An 18,763-nucleotide genomic window follows, 5' to 3' on the forward strand; every position below is an offset into this window, starting at 1 on the left:
CTTTCTCTTCACTGCATATTACCTCCAATAAATCTCAGTCTTGGCATCTGCTTCCAGTGCACCTGAACTGACATTCTTGTGGTTACAAGGAGTTCAGGAATCCATTACCCTGCCAAAATAAACTAAGACACACTTCAAAATAACAAGGGTACTATGTCTCCTATGCAAATCAATTGCTGGTGACCACGATTCTTTCAGCTCAGCAGGTGGCCACCTGGGTGCACAGTCAACGTTGTTCCACCATAGCATTATAGGAGAGCAACACTGGTGGCAACAAGACTGAAAACTATCTATAAATACTTCCAGCCTTCTTGCCAGAAAAGCTGGTATGTTCTGTTGTTTCATCCATACCTGTAAAGAACAACCTGTCCCTTTATTTCCATCTGTTGCTTGTGAGAAAATCAAACCTGTGTTTCCTCACTGAGCACATTTCCAGCCTTTGCTTATATTAATAGAGCTTGTCCCCCTCTCAATTTATTAACTAAATAATGAATTATGAGCCACAGGATGAGGTATCATATCTAATGCTACATCTGAGATCATTTTGATGTTATGATTTCTCCACCAAAATAATTCTAATGCTATTTACAAAAATAATCATGCCCATAAGCACGTGGTTGCATTTAACCCGAACCATTTCCTAGTTCTATTATAAACCTTTGTTTTTCCTTTGCTTTTCAACATGGCATATGTGCTTTTTTTAATACTCTGGTAAAGCAACTTAACAGTTGGTAGCTGTCTGGCTGTTTATTCAACATATGTACCACTTAATGCACAGGTCTCAGTGATACAGTCCCCAAAGTCAGTCCAACTGGGATAAAAGTCAACAAATAGAGCTTTGCAGGGAGTGCATTCACTTGGGGAGAGTTAAATATTTGAAAGGTGTTTAGCAGTTCAGATTTAAACCTAACGTCATAAGAATTTACAGGGTCAGCATCTCCCCCAGCAGAGCACATTCTCTTGATTTCACATAGGAGCTCCATATGTTAGGAAATCACCTTTTTAATTAGATCTCTGTAGCCTCATTCTAAGTTACCACTGTCACAAGTCTTGGATAAAATCCTATTCTCGGGAAACCTTTCAGTAAACAGTTAGCTGTAGGTTCTTACAAGAAGATACTGAGAAAGAATCTCCCAGATTGCGAGTGATTTTAAATTAGCTGCTCTGGAAAGTGGTGGGTGTGGTGTTATTTCAACATCCTCATATGTTACCTGAGCCTTTTCCTTAGGGAAAGCAAAATGTGCTCTGTAGTTTGCATTTCTGAAAGTGGAATTGGCTAGGGAGTTCTCCGGCCACTTCTGGCCTGTCTGGACTAGCAGACAGGATAAAACATAGAAATCCCCAACCTATTTTGGCCATTAGGACTACTGAAGTGTGAATCCGTCTGACAAGCAAAGGTTTCTGAAAATATAGAAATGGTCTTCAAGAAGGGAGAAGGAATTGAATGAAAAAGTTATATATGCGGAGCTATTTTGTACCAAGTCCATTAAACAGGTTATCAGATACCGTCCTCCCCAAAAACCCTAAAGGAAAAGCAATATTAATATTTTCACTTTTTTAGATGAAAAAATAACTGAGGCTGAGTGGCAAAATGACTTTCCCAAGGTGACAGAGATAAACATCAGCACAGCTCAAATTCAAGTCCCACTGTGAATGAAACCAAAGTCCTGTTCTTCACCAGTGAGGTACACTGTCTATCAGCAATATAGTTTATAATGAAGATGCCTTAAAACTCCTGAAGAAATTGCAGGGCTACTCAATCTGGCATGAGGCCCTGGAGTTAGCCTAGGCTCCAGAGATAAATTAAGTTCTAAAATCACCAATTCTCAGATTTGGTATAATAGTGTGATATCATGATTTATCATAAGAAATATAGATTTGGTCTTCCTCCAGGATTCCTAGCTCACAGCTCCTAAAATCCTTGTGATTTCCTAAGTATTGAAAGTGATAAAGGTCTTTTGTTATGTTAATGAGGTGACTTTTGAAATACACCAAAGGACAGGGGCTGGTTGCCAGTGGAGCCAAGCATGTGATGAGAGGGTTGGAACTTTCAGTCCTGCTCCCCAACCTCTGGGGAGGGGAGAGGGGCTGGAGGTGGAGTTCATTTACCAATGGTCAATGGTTAGATCAATGATGTCTATTTAATGAAGCCTCCACAAAATCCAAAAGGACAAGGTTTGGAGAGCTCCTGGTCTGATGAACATGTGAAGATTCAGGAAGAGTGGCTCGCCTGGAGAGGGCGTGGAAGCTCCATACCGTTTCCCCATACCTTGCCCTATGCATTTCTTCCGTCTGGCTGTTCCTGGGTTATATCGCCCTATAATAAACCAGTAATCTAGTAAGTAAAATATTTCTCTGAGTTCTGTGAGCCACTCTAGCAAATTAATCAAACCCGAGGGGGTCATGGGAACCTCTGATTTATAGCCAGTCAGTCAGAAGTACAGGTAACAACCTGGACTCGCGATTAGCATCTTCAATTGCAGGGAGTTGTTGGAACTGCCAATTTGTAATCAGCTGGTTAGAAGCACAGGTAACAACCTGGGCTGGGGACTGGAGTCTGATGTGGTGGGTGGGGAGGGGCCAGTATTGTAGGACTGAGCCCTTAACCTGTGGAATCTGAAGCTATCTCTGGGTAAATAGTGTGAAAATTGAGTCGAATTGTAGGACGCCCAGTTGGTGTCCAGCGAATTGCCTGTTGGATGTGTGTGGGAAAGCCCCTCCAAATCGGAATTTGGTGGGCAGAACACAAAAGAATCAGACAAAAATGTTATCTTTTTCAAATTCCCATGGTCCTCCCATCTCCTGGACCACACTGCTGCCACTGGGTCCCAACCAAATCATTCTCTGTGAGCGTCAGTTCTCCCCACTTGACAGCTGCCACACAGCCAGGCAGACCAGCTGCGTGCCTGGAGTTTTTATCCTTTTCCTCTACTTTTATTTATTTTTTTTTAATTTTGTGTTTATTGCAGTAACATTGGTTTATAACATTGTAAAAATTTCAGGTGTACATCATTGTACTTCTATTTCTTCATAGATTACATCACGTTCATCACCAAAATACTAATTACAACCCATCACCACACACATGTACCGAATTATCCCTTTCACCCTCCTCCCTCCCCCCTTCCCCTCTGGTAACCACCAATCCAATCTCTGTCCCTATGTGTCTGTTTATTGTTGTTATTATCTACTACTTAATGAAGGAAACCATACGGTATTTGACCTTCTCCCTCTGACATATTTCACTTTGCATAATACCCTCAATGTCCATCCATGTTGTCACAAATGGCTGGATTTTATCGTTTCTTATGGCTGAGTAGTATTCCATTGTGTATATATACCACATCTTCTTTATCCATTCATCCCTTGATGGGCACTTAGGTTGCTTCCAAGTCTTGGCTATTGTGAATAACACTGCAATGAACACAGGCGTGCATGTATCTTTATGCATTGATGTTTTCAAGTTCTTTGGATAAATACGCAGTAGAATAGCTGGATCATATGTAGTTCTATCCTTGATCTTTTGAGGAATCTCCATACTGTTTTCCACAGTGGCTGCACCAGTTTGCTCTCCCACCAGCATTGTATGAGAGTTCCCTTCTCTCCGCATCCTCTCCAACACATGTTGTTTCCTGTCTTGTTAATTATAGCCATTCTGACGGGCGTCAGGTGATATCTCATTGTAATTTTGATTTGCATTTCCCTGATAGTGATTTTGAACATCTTTTCATGTGACTGTTGGCCATCTGTATATCTTCTTTGGAGAAATGTCTGTTCAGGTCTTGTGCCCATTTTTTAATTGCGTTGATAGTTTTTTTCTTGTTGAGATGCATGAGTTCTTTATATATTTTGGAGATTAAGCCCTTATCAGATGTATGGTTTGCAAATATCTTCTCCCAATTGTTAGGTTGTCTTTTCGTTTTGCTGATGGTTTCCTTTGCTGTGCAGAAGCTTTTTAGTTTGATATAGTCCCATTTGTTTATTTTTTCTATTGTTTCTCTTGCCCAGTCAGATGTGGTGTTTGAAAAGATGTTGCTAAGACCGATGTCGAAGAGCGTACTACCTATGTTTTCTTCTAGAAGTTTCACAATTTCAGGTCTTACATTCAAGTCTTTAATCCATTGGGAGTTAATTTTTGTGTATGGTGTAAGGTAAGGGTCCACTTTGATTTTTTTGCATGTGGCTATCCAGTTTTCCCAACAGCATTTGTTGAAGAGACTTTCTTTTCCCCATTGTATGTTCTTGGCTCCTTTGTCAAAGATTAGCTGTCCATAGATGTGTGGGTTTATTTCTGGGCTTTCGATTCTATTCCATTGCTCTGTGTGTCTGTTTTTGTGCCAGTACCATGCTGTTTTGGTTACTATAGCTTTGTAGTATATTTTGAAATCAGGGAGTGTGATACCTCCAGCTTTGTTCTTTTTTCTCAGGATTCCTTTAGCTATTCGGGGTCTTTTGTTGTTCCATATAAATTTTAGGATTCTTTGTTCTATTTCTGTGAAAAATGTTGTTGGAACTTTGATAGGGATTGCATTGAATCTATAGATGGCTTTAGGAAGTATGGACATCTTAACTATGTTAATTCTTCCAATCCAAGAGCATGGAATATCTTTCCATTTCTTTGTGTCTTCTTCAATTTCTTTCAGAAATGTTTTATAGTTTTCGGTGTACAGATCTTTCACCTCTTTAGTTTATTCCTAGGTATTTTATTCTTTTTGTTGCAGTTGTAAATGGGATGGTATTCTTAATTTCTCTTTCTGCTACTTCATTGTTAGTGTACAGAAATGCAACTGATTTTTGTATGTTGATTTTGTATGCTGCAACTTTACCATATTCGTTTATTACTTCTAAAAGTTTTCTGGTGGATTCTTTAGGGTTTTCTATATATAAAATCATGTCATCTGCAAATAGTGACAGTTTCACTTCTTCCTTTCCAGTTTGGATCCCTTTTATTTCTTTCTCTTGCCTGATTGCTCTGGCTAGGACTTCCAGTACTATGATAAATAGGAGTGGTGACAGTGGGCATCCTTGTCTGGTTCCTGTTCTTAGAGGAATAGCTTTCAGTTTTTCACCGTTGAGGATGATATTAGCTGTGGGTTTGTCATATATGGTCTTTATTATGTTGAGGTACTTTCCTTCTATAACCATTTTATTCAGAGTTTTTACAATAAATGGATGCTGTATCTTGTCAAATGCTTTCTCTGCATCTATTGAGATGATCATGTGATTTTTATTCTTCATTTTATCAATGTGGTGTATTATGTTGATTGATTTGCGAATGTTAAACCATCCCTGCATCCCTGGAATAAATCCCACTTGATCATGGTCTGTAATCTTTTTAACGTGTTGTTGCATGCGATTTGCTAGTATTTTGTTGAGGATTTTTGCATCGATGTTCATCAGTGATATTGGCCTGTAATTTTCTTTTTTTGTGTTGTCCTTGTCTGGTTTTGGTATCAGGGTAATGTCAGCTTCGTAGAATGAGTTAGGGAGCTTCCCCCGCTCCTCAGTTTTTTGGAAGAGTTTGAGAAGGATAGGTATTAAGTCTTCTTTGAATGTTTGGTAGAATTCACCAGGGAAGCCGTCTGGTCCTGGACTTTTATTTTTGGGGAGGTTTGTGATTACTGTTTCGATCTCCTTACTGATGATTGGTCTATTCAAATTCTCTACTTCTTCTTGATCCAGTTTTGGAAGGTTGTATGATTCTAAGAATTTATCCATTTCTTCCAGATTGTCGAATTTGTTGGCATATAGCTTCTCATAGTATTCTCTTATAATCTTTTGTATTTCTGAGGTGTCTGTTGTAACCTCTCCTCTTTCATTTCTGATTTTACTTATTTGTGCCTTCTCTCTTTTTTTCTTGGTGAGTCTAGCTAAAGGTTTGTCAATTTTGTTTATCTTTTCCAAGAACCAGCTCTTGGTTTTATTAATTTTTTCTATTGTTTTTTTGGTCTCTATTTCATTTATTTCTGCTCTGATTTTTATTATTTCCCTTCTTCTACTGATTTTGGGCTTTGTTTGTTCTTCTTTTTCCAGTTCCTTTAGGTGCATTGTTAGATTTTTTATTTGAGATTTTTCTTGTTTGTTGAGATAGGCCTGTATCGCTATAAACTTCCCTCTTAGAACTGCTTTTGCTGTATCCCATAAATTCTGGCATGTCGTATTTTCATTTTCATTTGTCTCCAGGTATTTTTTGATTTCTTCTTTGATTTCTTTGTTAACCCAGTCGTTGTTCAGTAGCATTTTGTTTAATCTCCACGTATTTGTGGCTTTTCAGATTTTCTTCCTATAGTTGATTTCTAGTTTCACACCGTTGTGGTCAGAAAAGATGCTTGGTATTATTTCAATCTTCTTAAATTTATGGAGACTTGTTTTGTGGCCTAATATGTGATCAATCCCGGAGAATGTTCCATGTGCATTTGAAAAGAACGTGTATTCTTCGGTTTTTGGATGGAATGCTCTGTATACATCTACTAAGTCCATCTGTTCTAGTGTGTCGTTTAAGGCCAATGTTTCCTTATTGATCTTCTGTTTGGATGATCTATCCGTTGGTGTAAGTGGAGTGTTAAAGTCCCCTACTACTATTGTGTTACTGTCTATTTCTGTTTTTACGTCTGTTAATAATTGCTTTATATATTTAGGTGCACCTACATTGGGTGGGTCGATATTTACAAGTGTTATATCCTCTTGTTGGATTGTTCCCTTGATCATTATGTAATGCCCTTCTTTGTCTCTTTTTACAGTTTTTGTTTTAAAGTCTATTTTGTCTGATATGAGTACTGCTATCCCAGCTTTCTTTTCATTGCCATTTGCGTGGAGTATCTTTTTCCATCCCTTCACTTTCAGTTTGTGAGTGTCTTTAGGTCTGAAGTGTGTCTCTTGTATGCAGCATATATATGGGTCTTGTTTTTTAATCCAGTCAGCCACCCTATGCCTTTTAATTGGAGCATTTAGTCCATTGACGTTTAAAGTAGCTATTGATAAGTATGTACTTACTGCCATATTTTAACTTTTTTTTTTTTTCTCAGTGTTTTAGTAGTCCTTCTCTGTTCCTTTCTTCTTCTATAAAGAATTGATGGTCACTTTAGTTTGACCTCTGTCTGAAAGCTCTACTCTTTAACTCCCCTCCTCCCTCCTTTTATGTTTTTGATATCATATCTAACCTCTTTTTTGTGCATTTGTATCCATTATGTTCTTATCATAGAAATAGATAATTTTTCCTATTTGTGGTCGTCTCTTTTCCCCTTAAATCAGTCCCTTTAACATTTCTTGTAGCACTGGTTTCTTGGTGACAAACTCCTTTAATTTTTGCTTGTCTGGGAAAATTTTGATCTCTCCTTCCATTTTGAATGATAACCTTGCTGGGTAGAGTATTCTTGGCTGTAAGTTTTTTCCTTTTAGCACTTTAAATATATCGTGCCATTCTCTTCTAGCCTGTAAGGTTTCTGCTGAGAAGTCAGCTGATAGCCGTATGGGGTTTCCTTTGCATGTAACTTGACTTTCTTTTGCGGCTTTTAGGATTCTCTCTTTATCTTTAATTCTGCACATTTTGATTATGATGTGTCTTGGTGTGGGCCTCTTTGGGTTTATCTTGTTTGGGGCTCTCTGTGATTCCTGTACCTGGATGTCTGTTTCCTTCCTTAGGTTAGGGAAGTTTTCATCTATTATTTCTTGAAATAGATTCTCTGCCCCCTTGTCTCGCTCTTCTCCTTCCAGGACACCTATAACACGGATGTTAGTGCGCTTGATGTTGTCCCAGAGGTCCCTTAGACTGTCCTCACTCTTTTTAATTCTTTTCTCTTTTACCTGTTCACCTTGGGTAATTTCTTCTAGTCTTTCGTCCAGCTCACAGATCTGTTCTTCTGTATCCTCTACTCTGCTTTTGAGTCCCTCTAGTGAATTTTTCATTTCCAGTATTGTATTCTTCATTTCTGATTGGTTCTTTTTTCTATCTTCCATTTCTTTGTTGACATTCTCACTGAGTTCATCTATTCTTCTCCCCAGATCAGTGAGCATCCTTAACGCTCTTAGTTTGAACTCTCTGTCAGGTAGGTTGCTCATTTCTGTTTCATTTAGTTCCTTTTCTGGGGTTTTGTCTTGTTCCCTTACTTGGAATGTATTCTTTTGCCTCCTCATTTTGCCTCTTTCCCTGTGCTTGTGTCTACGTATTAGGTAGGTCAGCTATGTCTCCTGCTCTTGGATAGTTGACCTTATGTAAGTGATGCCCTGGGAGGCTTCCAGTGTGCTTCCCTCAGTTCTCAATGTTCCAGGGGTGACCCCTATGTGGGCTACGTGTGTCCTTCTGTTGTGGCCTGTTTGCTCTCCCTGTAGGTGCCCAGGGAGGCCGAGTTATGCTCCTGGTCAGCTGTTGTAATGCTCAACTGCTTGTAGTTGTTGTGGGCCCTTCAGTCTCTTTATCAGGCCTGGGGAGCCCCAGCACAGTTGGCTGCAAGTTCTAATACCACATTCCTGTTGCAGTATTTCTTTTAAGTGAGTAGGCCCCCACCGTGGCAGGTTGTTAGGCTCAGGGCCTTACAATTGCTGTAAGCCTCTAGCCTATTAGGTCTCTTGTCAGCTCTCTGAGGATTGCAGCTGGGTGGCGCTGGCCTCAGGAACAGGAGCACCCAATTGTTTCAGGCTTTGGAAGGTGGGGCAAACCCCCTATGTGGGTCTTTGAGAAGCACAAGTCTTCTGCAGCTGAGAAGCCCTGCCGCCCACAGGTCCACACACACAGTCAACACAGTCCTGCCCCGTGTGAGCGCCCCAACCTCCCCAAGCAGACCCAGTCTCTCCACGGCGGGAGCCCCACACACTCCGCCACCGCCCCACACTCTCCACCCGCTCCTTGTGCACACCCTGCCCGGCTCAAGTCGGCTCAGTTGTCAGGCTGCAGAGAATCCAGTCACCAATCTATGCAGGCCCGCAAGTTGCCCGAGGCCTTGTTGTTGGGTGGGGCCAGTCTCTAGGGTGGGCTGCCTGCGCTGGCTGAGCCGGATTAAATCGGTGCTCTAGCAGGTGGGGCAGACCCTGGGCTAGCAGGCCTCAGGGAGAACTCCAATGGTGTCTGTGTCAGCACGCCCACACCAGGCCACAACAATGGCCACCGCCAATGTCCCAGTCCCTGGAGAGGTCTCACCCCTCACCGAGATGCACTCAGGGCCTATTAGGTGAGTCTCTTGTCACCAAAGCACTGTGCACCTTTCTTTCTGGTGATTTTAGGTTGCTTTCTGAAACGGGTGAGTTTACGTGCGAGCCCTTTAAGAGCCAGTTGTAGTTTCTTTGTGAACCGGGTTTTCTGGGGGTGCTCCCCAATGCTTTAGTAGCAGGCACAGTCAGATATTATGCCGCTGGTCTCGATTGTGCTGGGTCCACAAAATGCCCACAGCGGGGGCGCTCCCCGGCTCAGGGCCCCGCGCCTCCAGGGAGGCTGCGTACCTGTGAGCTGCTCCCGGCGGCCGTGACGCTGGTGGCTTGTGAAGGCGGCGTTTTTCCTCTCCAGAAGGGAGTCTCTGCCTCTTCTACCTCAGTTAGGATTGTCCGTTGTTGCAGGAGTTCCTCTTATCCAGTTTTCAGTTCTGTCTCAGGGGTAATTTTTCCACGAGTAGCTGTAAATTGGCTGTGTCCACGGGAGGAGGTGAGTTCCGAGTCTGCCTACGCCGCCATCTTGACTCCGTCTGTACTTCTTCCTCTACTTTTAGATTTGAATGGAATACCTCATCTCAGGCCATGGGATCTGGCACATCATGTTATGCATCCAAAGTTGTTGGCATGCAAAGGAACTGGATGACGCAACTTGAAAATGATGGAGAGTTAGCTCCCTATGGTGAAAACGTTGACCATTGGGAAAGAGAAGATAGGAGGAAGTCAAGCAGATAAATTTCTTCTTTCCCTGACATCCTTCCATGCAGCATGCCCAGGAATATGCTGTGTGCTGAGTAAATACATCTGCCTAGCAACATCATTGCTCATTGTGAAGCAGTATATATAAACATATAAACACCATTTCATTTATTTTCCACATCTTTTCCTTGTCTTATTGCCCTTATTCCTTACTCTTCTTGTCTTAGGTTTGCAGATATGAAATAAAGCACTGTTACTTAGTCCTCACCTCAGGTTCCATATTCTAGGGAAACTGGCAAGCAAAGCCACTTAGTGACTATAAGAATTACTACATGGGATTGTTAAAAATGCGGATTCCCTAATGTTGACTTCCTCTACCTTAAACACAGAAACTTTTCTGGATCATTATTTAATTCCTGATGCTATCCTTGTTTCGTATCAATCTATGCATTTAAAAGAGATTCTGTGGAATAACTCAATTTGCCCAAATTGAGGCTTTTGCTTTCCTCTTCCATGCTAAGAAAACTACAATTGTGTTAGAGTCAGTGATATGTTTAGAGTCAGGCAATGAAACATAATCGGCCTAACTCAGTTATGACAACACCGTTCCCAAATTTCCAAGCCTCCCTTGAAGCAGGAGTGCTACCTGTCCCAGGTCTGGATGGAATGGTTCTGGAAAAGCTTTGTTTTAATAATAAAGGAGGATAAATGGGGCTGGCTTTGTGTCTGACACTTTCCTAATCCTTCCTTCTAGAAAGTAGACAATGCCTGGAGGTGCAATACCATTTATCTACCAGCTTCAACAGCTATCTACCCGCCATAAAGCGACAAGTAAGAAGAGTCTTTGAAGAGTCAACATGCCAAGGACGATGGAGTAGAAAGATAGAAGTGTTGGTTTGTACTTCCTGCAACATGGAAAAACAAACAAACAAAAACTCTATTTGTTTAAGCCATTGTACTTAGGCTTTCTGAGACTTACGCGTTATTAACCCATATAGATTCTTAGTTTTATGTATTGCATTGACAACCCCTTGAAATCCATGATTTCCCACGTGGAACTTATCTAACAATGATATTGACTTCAATCTTACCAAAATAGGAAAACTAAAGAGAAAAAGATAACTCAACTAAAATAGCAAAGCAGAAGTGGAATGAGCAGTAAGTTGATATATCGCATAACCCATATATTATAAACACAGCAAGCATAGGATAAAAAAGTTATTTCCTTCCCCGCTGGCCCAGCAGTTAAAGTTCCACGCACTCTACTTCGGCAGCCCGGGTTCATTTCCCAGGCGCAGAACCACACCACTCATCTGTCAGTAGCCACGCTGTGGCAGCAGCTCACATAGAAGAACCAGAAGATCTTACAACTATACACAACTATGTACTGGGGCTTTGGGGGTAAAAAGGGGGAAGAAAAAAGGAGGAAGACTGGCAACAGATGTTAGCTTAGGGTGGATCTTCCCCTGCCAAGAAAAAAAAAATTATTTCCCCTACTTTTCAAATAAGAATTGACATCTAAGAAAGAGCTAAATATTTTCCCCCTAGTATTACAGTTAAATGATTAAGCCAGTTTTTAAATACACGTGTTATGAGGTTTTAAAATGTGTATTTTTGCCAGTACGAAGTTTTCTTTCTCAAATGTATATTTGGAACAGTGATGGAATTTTTAATAAAGGTCTTACATTAATCATTATAATGAGATCAAACAGATTTTGGAAGCATTAGCTCTATTTCTGTGTTCTTTCTCAGAGTCTTTAATTTTTCAATTTATATTGTAAATTTATAAAAACAAAAAATAAAATCACACTATTCCAACAAAGAACCCTCCCCCTACCCCAAAGAATACCTATCAATGTCTTATGAAATACTACTGTTCCAAAGAACAAAGTTTGGGAAAGCTGTATCAGCACAATTTTGTGTATTTATTCAATATTTATGTGACATACTGGAGTCCATCACTTACTACAATAATTTATATACACACACACACATAAATCTATCTATCTAGATATATTTTATATACATCCAAAAATCTTTAAGTTTGATACTAAGAAGGGATCAAATGTCTTTTTTGTAAAATGACCCATGTATCTCAATTTATCAATACACATTAAACTCTAGTTCCTTATTGTCCTTATTTTAAGTTTTCAAGAAGAAAACAAATGTAGAAAGAATTTGCTAACTTGTTCAAGTTCACATAACGGGTCTATAGTTGAATTAAGGCTGAAATTTCTGCTTCCAGTTTATTCTTATAGTCACTGGGCAATTCTTCTGTAGATTATTCAAGCTATATTCTGGGGTCTGGAAGGTGAGAAAGTAGATAATATTTAATTTCAAAGTACAATTCCCTCTAATTTTCTCTTTAAAGAAAGGAAACAACAAATATATTGCAGTGTAAAACTATCACTTGGAAGATATCATCTCTATTTGAGGCTAACTAAAAATGATCACCATTCCAATTAACACACATGTTTATTTTCAGTTTTCCAAGTTTATTACAACTGTCTTATGGTCACAGTGGTGATTGAATTCTTATTTTAATTAAGAGTTTTGCCTCTGCAGACAGAAAAATGTAGACTTATCATGCTCTAATAGATAATAAAGGAGAAGAGTTCAAACTCTAGGCAGTACAATGGCTTTCCCAAAAACAGATCTTTTCCTTTTAAGCACTAGATCAATAAATGACCCTTTTGATCAGAGAACAAACTAAAACCTCCTCTATATTTTGCTTGTTACTTTCATTTTTTTCCCCCAAGGGAAAATGAAGCCACTTAAGTAGCAGACCACAAAAGCACTGCGGTGCTTTCATCCCAGTAAAGAGTTCAAAAAGTAAATAAAACTTTTTGGAACTTACACTTAAGAACAAAGCTAGCACCCAGTAGCTCAATATGCCTCTGGGGTTAGGGGTTTATTCAGAGCATCAAGAATCGGTATTTCCATCTAGACATACAAGTGATCTAAATAGCATTCATAGGACTTTAAAGGCCTTTTTGAAATAAAAAGTAGAGCAAACTACAAAAGTATAAATTCTAAGTTTTCCTACCTCATTCCTACTTTGTAGAGAATTTGGTCAGGATGGGGGCTGTGGGGACATCACATATCAATCAGATATGAAAGAATACACTGGTCCATGTGGCCATGGCACAGGAATAGACTAATGAGAGCCAAGAAGCGTGCCTCTCCTTTTCAATTAGCTTTCTGTCGATTTTCACAGAAATCCATTGGGTGAGGAAACTTTGTGGGTATTCCCCGCCACTGGCAGATCCTTATCTTCTCTCAATCTGTTGAAATATGGACCAGTAAAAGGGAGTGTAAATGCCAAAAAATAAGAAGGAACAAGACAAGTATATATGGGAAGGGCTCGTACACACTTTGTAGCCAAACTGGATATTTTGGTGGAAACTGAACGGCTAGGGAGGAAAAAATAACTCTCTGCAAGGTTGGCATTTCTATTTCTTTTGGGAGGTGATTTGGAACATTTAGTGCTTAATGGGATGAGGAGATTCAATTGTGGATTTTATAATAGCAAGAAATACTACTTTCGAATGTATTTTAAATGTGAGGAGAAAGTACAAAATCTCTCCCTGCCTCCACCCTCTAGCGCATTGACAAAATAAAGAAGCAACTCGATGGTTTATTTGGTTCGTATCTGTATTATTGAATAGGAAAAGCTGCTGAGAATACAGTCAAGTTGAAGTTCCACATTTTGATCACCTATTATTTATTTCCTCTTGGCCCTAAGCGGATTCAATACCTGTTTTGCTCTCACAATCACAGTTAAACTCATCCACACAATTGAGTACTGAAATCCAGTTGGAAAGAAAAAAATAAAAATGTTTAGATATTTATATGGAAAATGCGCCCTTAGGAAAAAGCCACTATAATGTCAGAACTTAAAAAATGGCAGTTTTGTATTTGAGCATTTCTTACTAGAAATGTTAATTGGAACACGTGCCAACTAAGATGTGCTCTGTCGTGACCAGCACAAGTGTATCTCATTTGCTCCTTTGTCTTGTTTTATATCCATACTGCAGTCTGAATGAGAGATGTTCTTGAATTACTGCTCTTTCCAAATTCTTTCTCCTCTGCTTTCCTTACTTTACTAGTTCTCAGGTTTCAGTCTCTATTGTTCCCCTTGTCTGGTACTCCTTCTGGAATTCTAGCTTTATAAAATGCTGTAGTGAAGCGTTGCAGGATTTTTTTTTCCCCTCCTCTTGTATACTGCCAAGGGACTCTTTTTGAAGACCTTACTTTCACCATCAAGAACTAGGGAGGCAGACCCAGTAGCCTTAAGGGATTTAATTAGAGTTCACCAAGTTAGAATCTCCAAGATCTCAAAGACCTAATTTAAATAAAGGTTCACTCACTTTTTCAACTATTTCTTAGGCCCTTATTAAAATTTCAGGTTATTAAAGGGAACATCCTGCGTTTTGCAATACACAGAAAATAAACCTGGGTTATGTAGAATCTCAAACATCCTCCAGGTGCAAATGCAAAATTCTGCCAATTGCTAGAGAAATAACAGTGAATTAGCTTATAAATTATTGAAACAACCATCGTGGAATTTTATCGATCATGATCAATAAAATTTATATGAGTAGCATCAGTTTCACAGGAGATAGTTAAACATTGGTAGTAGATTAGTGAGAGAAAATATGTAATTTAAGGTAGTATTTGTGGTCAGTTGTCCTATTAGTGCCTTGTATAAAAATGATTATTATTATGACTACTCTTTATTCTAGGTGGTGTTATATTCCTTTTGGTAAGCTGTCAGCCAGAACCCTTGTCAAAAGCTGAAGACAGATCATAACAATTTATAGAAACTGTCTGGTCAATCAAACTTCTGTTACACCTGGATATGATAGGCGAGCCACGTATAACTGGATTTCTGAATGATGGCATTGCAATTTTATGAGAAAAAAAAGTGCTGGTCTTTTCTTGCCCTTTCCTTTCTACATTAAGAATTGTGTCTTAATTAGACCTTCTAACCAGAGATGAAGTGAAATATGAATTGACTACACTAGTATGTCAAAAATTAAACAACTAACTATACTAAAATCCACAGAGCTTTGGCATGAAGAAAGAGCTACAATGGAAGGTGCCACTAAACCAGATGTCACATAAATAGGAGAAATGGGCAAAAAAAAAAGCAAACAGTTTGCTTGGACAGCATTTAATTGTTAAAGTCTCCTTATAAAGATCACTCCAACAAAGTAGGAAAAAATTCATAGGGGCAGAGAGATGGAAAGAAAATGAAAGCTTTGTCACTTCAATTTGATTTGGGGTGCAATTTACAAAACACTTCAACATTTTTTGTTGAAATTTCCGTCAGAAAGAACACTTCTGGGTGAAATAATTGTGACAACTCTGTCACAGCTATTGTTTTCAAGTATTTCTCGGCTCACATCCCTATAGTACTATCATATAATTAGCATATTCGCTTTCTCAAAGTTAACCTACACTATGGCTTTAATAACTGGATTGAAGATCTGGGTCTTTTTAGCAAGCTAACTGGTGAGATAGAGAAAAAATTTAGGTCACCTGTACACTTTGGATTTTTTATTATTTATATGCTTTTAGTAGGCATAAAATCTTAGGTACTTCTCCAACTAGTATTTCATTCTTTTCATTCTCACAAAAAATATAGCAGTAGAGATACAAATATGAAATATTTTATGCCAATTTACACTGTAAGTCAAGTCATATTTTAAACTTGATTATTTTTAGCATTACTACACAGAAAAATAGTAAAGTTATCTTCTTCTAAAAGCACACTAATTCTCAGTTACGACATTACGAGACTAATTTATTGGTATAAATTCACATGAACTTCCCAAGATGAGATATTTTTCATAAATTAAAATTTTAAAGTTATGGTTTATAATGATCACCCTGGAGCAGGAAAGGAAAATCTGTTTCTTCAGTAGATGTGTTAAAAATTCTTTCCATTTGCTTTCCACCAAAAGATCATGCTTAAGTTAATTAAATTAAATATAAAATATTTTTCAGGTTTGCCTTGTTATTTAATGAAATTCAAAATCAGTTTGCAAAGGCAATCGCCCCATTCCCCCAACCCTCCAAAAAAAACTTGTCATTTCATGACAAACATAGATTTCCTGAGAGATGGAAAACATTCACTGTGAAAATTGCTATATTTATCCTTGAGACATATTTGGTAAAATTCACTAATTTGCCCAGTGCATAATTTCAGTATGTTCATGGAAAAACAAACTGTCTTACCAATGACTTTAAAACAGAATCCCTCTGCTCTTAGAATTCGATGGAAACAAGTGCTATGTAAATACTAATGATTGAGTATGATCTTCCCAGGCACCAGGAAGGAAAATGCTCATTTTGGTGACACACACACACACTTGTATGTGTGACATTTTTAGGAAAAGTCTTTATAAGATAGTCGTAAAAAATAATCAAAGCAATGATTTACAAGTAAACATTTAAGCCAGAGAGCAAGATTGAGACAACAAAGTATGATGACTACTTTTCTTAATCACATACATCAGATACTACTCAGCTCCCAAATGGTCTCTGAAGATTCTAGTTGTACTTAATTTGTTTTAATTTGATGCTGCACAATTTTCTTCAATAATGTGCTAAAAATCAAGAGAAGTCTATCTTTGTTTCTCTCTGATATCATTTTCAATTGTCCACATGATAATTTATGAAAAGACAATGAAATTACCCAAATTTATAGTGACTTTCAGCTTGGAATGATGCTTGCTCCCCATCTCCTGTCTTGGAAGAGTACATGCACCTCAAATTCATAACCAGGTTGCCTTTTGTTCATTATAAAGTAAAAACCATTAGACATTTTATTTAACATAAAATAAAAATACAATTAGATTTTTTCATTTGATTTTGACTACTCACATATGAGTTGGTATTATATATTTCTCTAAATTATTGTGTAATAGATTTTACAAAGAATTATCAACAAAACATGAACACATAAAATATTCATAATTTAACCATTTCTTTTACTTACAATTCCAGCATCTAAAAAGGCAGGAAAGGGTAGCCAAACTGAGTGATATCATGGCCATAATAGACCATAATAGGCTATGATATGTAGTTTAACTCCTTGCACAGCAAAATGGTAGTGAGCAAACTAAGGGTAGCTGCTATGGACCTAATGTTTGTGTACTCCCCAAATTCATATGCTGAAATCCTAACCCCCAATGTGATGGTATTGGAAGGTGGGCCTTTGGGAGATAATTAGGTCATAAGGATGGAGCTCTCATGAATGGGATTAGTGCTCTGATAAAAGAGACCCCAGAGAGAGTTGCTCCTCCCTTCTGCAAAAAGATAGCCATTTATGAACTGGAAAGAGGCTATCATCAGACACCAAATCTGCCAGGCCTTGATTTTGGACTTCCCAGCCTCCAGAACTGTGAGAAATAAATTTCTATTGTTTGTAAACCACCTAGTCAATGGTATTTTGTCACAGCAGCCTGAATGGACTAAGATAATGGCCATAACTTAACTCATATATATTTTTGGGAAATATTTGCCTTTATAAAGAAAATCCCATCCCTATATCTGCCTTTTTTGACTAGGGTATTTGGCTTTACACAATTCTTACTATATCTTGACCAATTGGGAAACTAGTTATGAAAAAATCTAGGAGGTATGACATTGGACAATCATAAAACCAGGGGTGGGTGCTGGCTGGAGAAAGGACTAGAGCTTTCCTGTATTTTTAAGATTCTGTCACAATACTCTATTAATAAAAGACCCAGCGAGAACTCAGGAAAAGTCCAGAGCCCAAGATTAAAATCACAGAAGAGTTTCAAATAGAGATTGATTAACTGGAAGGTAAAAGTTTAAAATAATATATTCACAGTCCAAGAAACTGCTAGCTATGGTAGATGAAACATTTTGAGCATTATCATGAAGAAATGATACTCAAAATATATCTCAGATCTACCAGTTTTCCATGCTTATTCTAATCTTTGCTCGCTTCATTTCAATTCTGGGTTATTGCATCACCCACTTACAAATGCACTTGATTTTAGAAAAAGAACTAGAAGGTACAGAAATAGCCAGTCAGCTAGTCCTCAGTCCTTTTGCATCTATCTTTCCTCAAAGACATGCTGTTTATCATTTACTCCAATATGTGAGACATATGATTGAATATGCTCATTTTTTAAAGTCTTGATTTAATGATTGATTCAAATTGATTATACCAAGACTGTCATTGTTTTCACCTGATAATATGGCAGACAAAAAACTTGAACTAAGTATAAAAGAATTGCCAACTCAGCAATTTTCTTATAGTTTACTCATGCTAATACTATTAGTATTGCCTTCAATATGAACTTTCTCTATAGGATTCATTTAATTCACTAGTAATCTTTGGAGAGTTCAGTTAGATAAAACCAGAAAATATATGAATCTTTTTTATTTGAGACCCAGGAACTGCAATATGTAGCAAGACATGGAAGCAAATGAACAATTGAATGTACCCTAAGATAATGTGGAGCATCCTTCCTGCCCTCAGAATACCTCACATACAGGATGTAATTTGTGACTCTGAGGTTTTGCCAAAAAGTGGGTGCCAGTGTTGATCCTTATGTTAAATATGAATAAAATATGAGTTTTTATACATTACAAAAAGTTATATCTTCTTCTAGCATTCCAACATATTGTATTGGGTACTCCTCTGTGGTTAATGCACACCTCCACTCAAAGGATGGAGTCAATCACTGTATAATACTACCAGCACGATATTCATAAAACTCTACTAAAGACGTGTCAGTCCTCTCAAGTATTTACATCATGATTCATCATGGATCTCTTGTAGAAATCCACTCTATTCTGCCTAACATTCAGAGTTTTAACATCATCTGCCCGCCTTTTATCTTTCTCCCTCAGTCCCCATTACTCCTCTACACTGAAGCCCTGT

At 38.3% G+C, this 18,763-nt stretch overlaps 1 protein-coding gene across 1 annotated transcript in view; it reads left to right on the plus strand.

Moving 5' to 3' along the window:
• The window catches only part of LOC147917338 (uncharacterized), a 131,618-nt gene extending 120,106 nt beyond the window's left edge, over positions 1 to 11,512 (plus strand). Inside the window, exon 4 of the mRNA XM_087430051.1 lies at positions 10,592 to 11,512. The gene's annotated coding sequence lies outside the window, so the exon portion shown is untranslated. The remainder of the gene's footprint in view (positions 1 to 10,591) is intronic.
• Positions 11,513 to 18,763: the final 7,251 nt, after the last annotated feature.

Source organism: Ceratotherium simum, chromosome 4 (genome assembly GCF_057802395.1).
Source record: "Ceratotherium simum simum isolate JZ-2026a chromosome 4, ASM5780239v1, whole genome shotgun sequence".
Taxonomy (NCBI): Eukaryota; Metazoa; Chordata; class Mammalia; order Perissodactyla; family Rhinocerotidae; genus Ceratotherium; species Ceratotherium simum.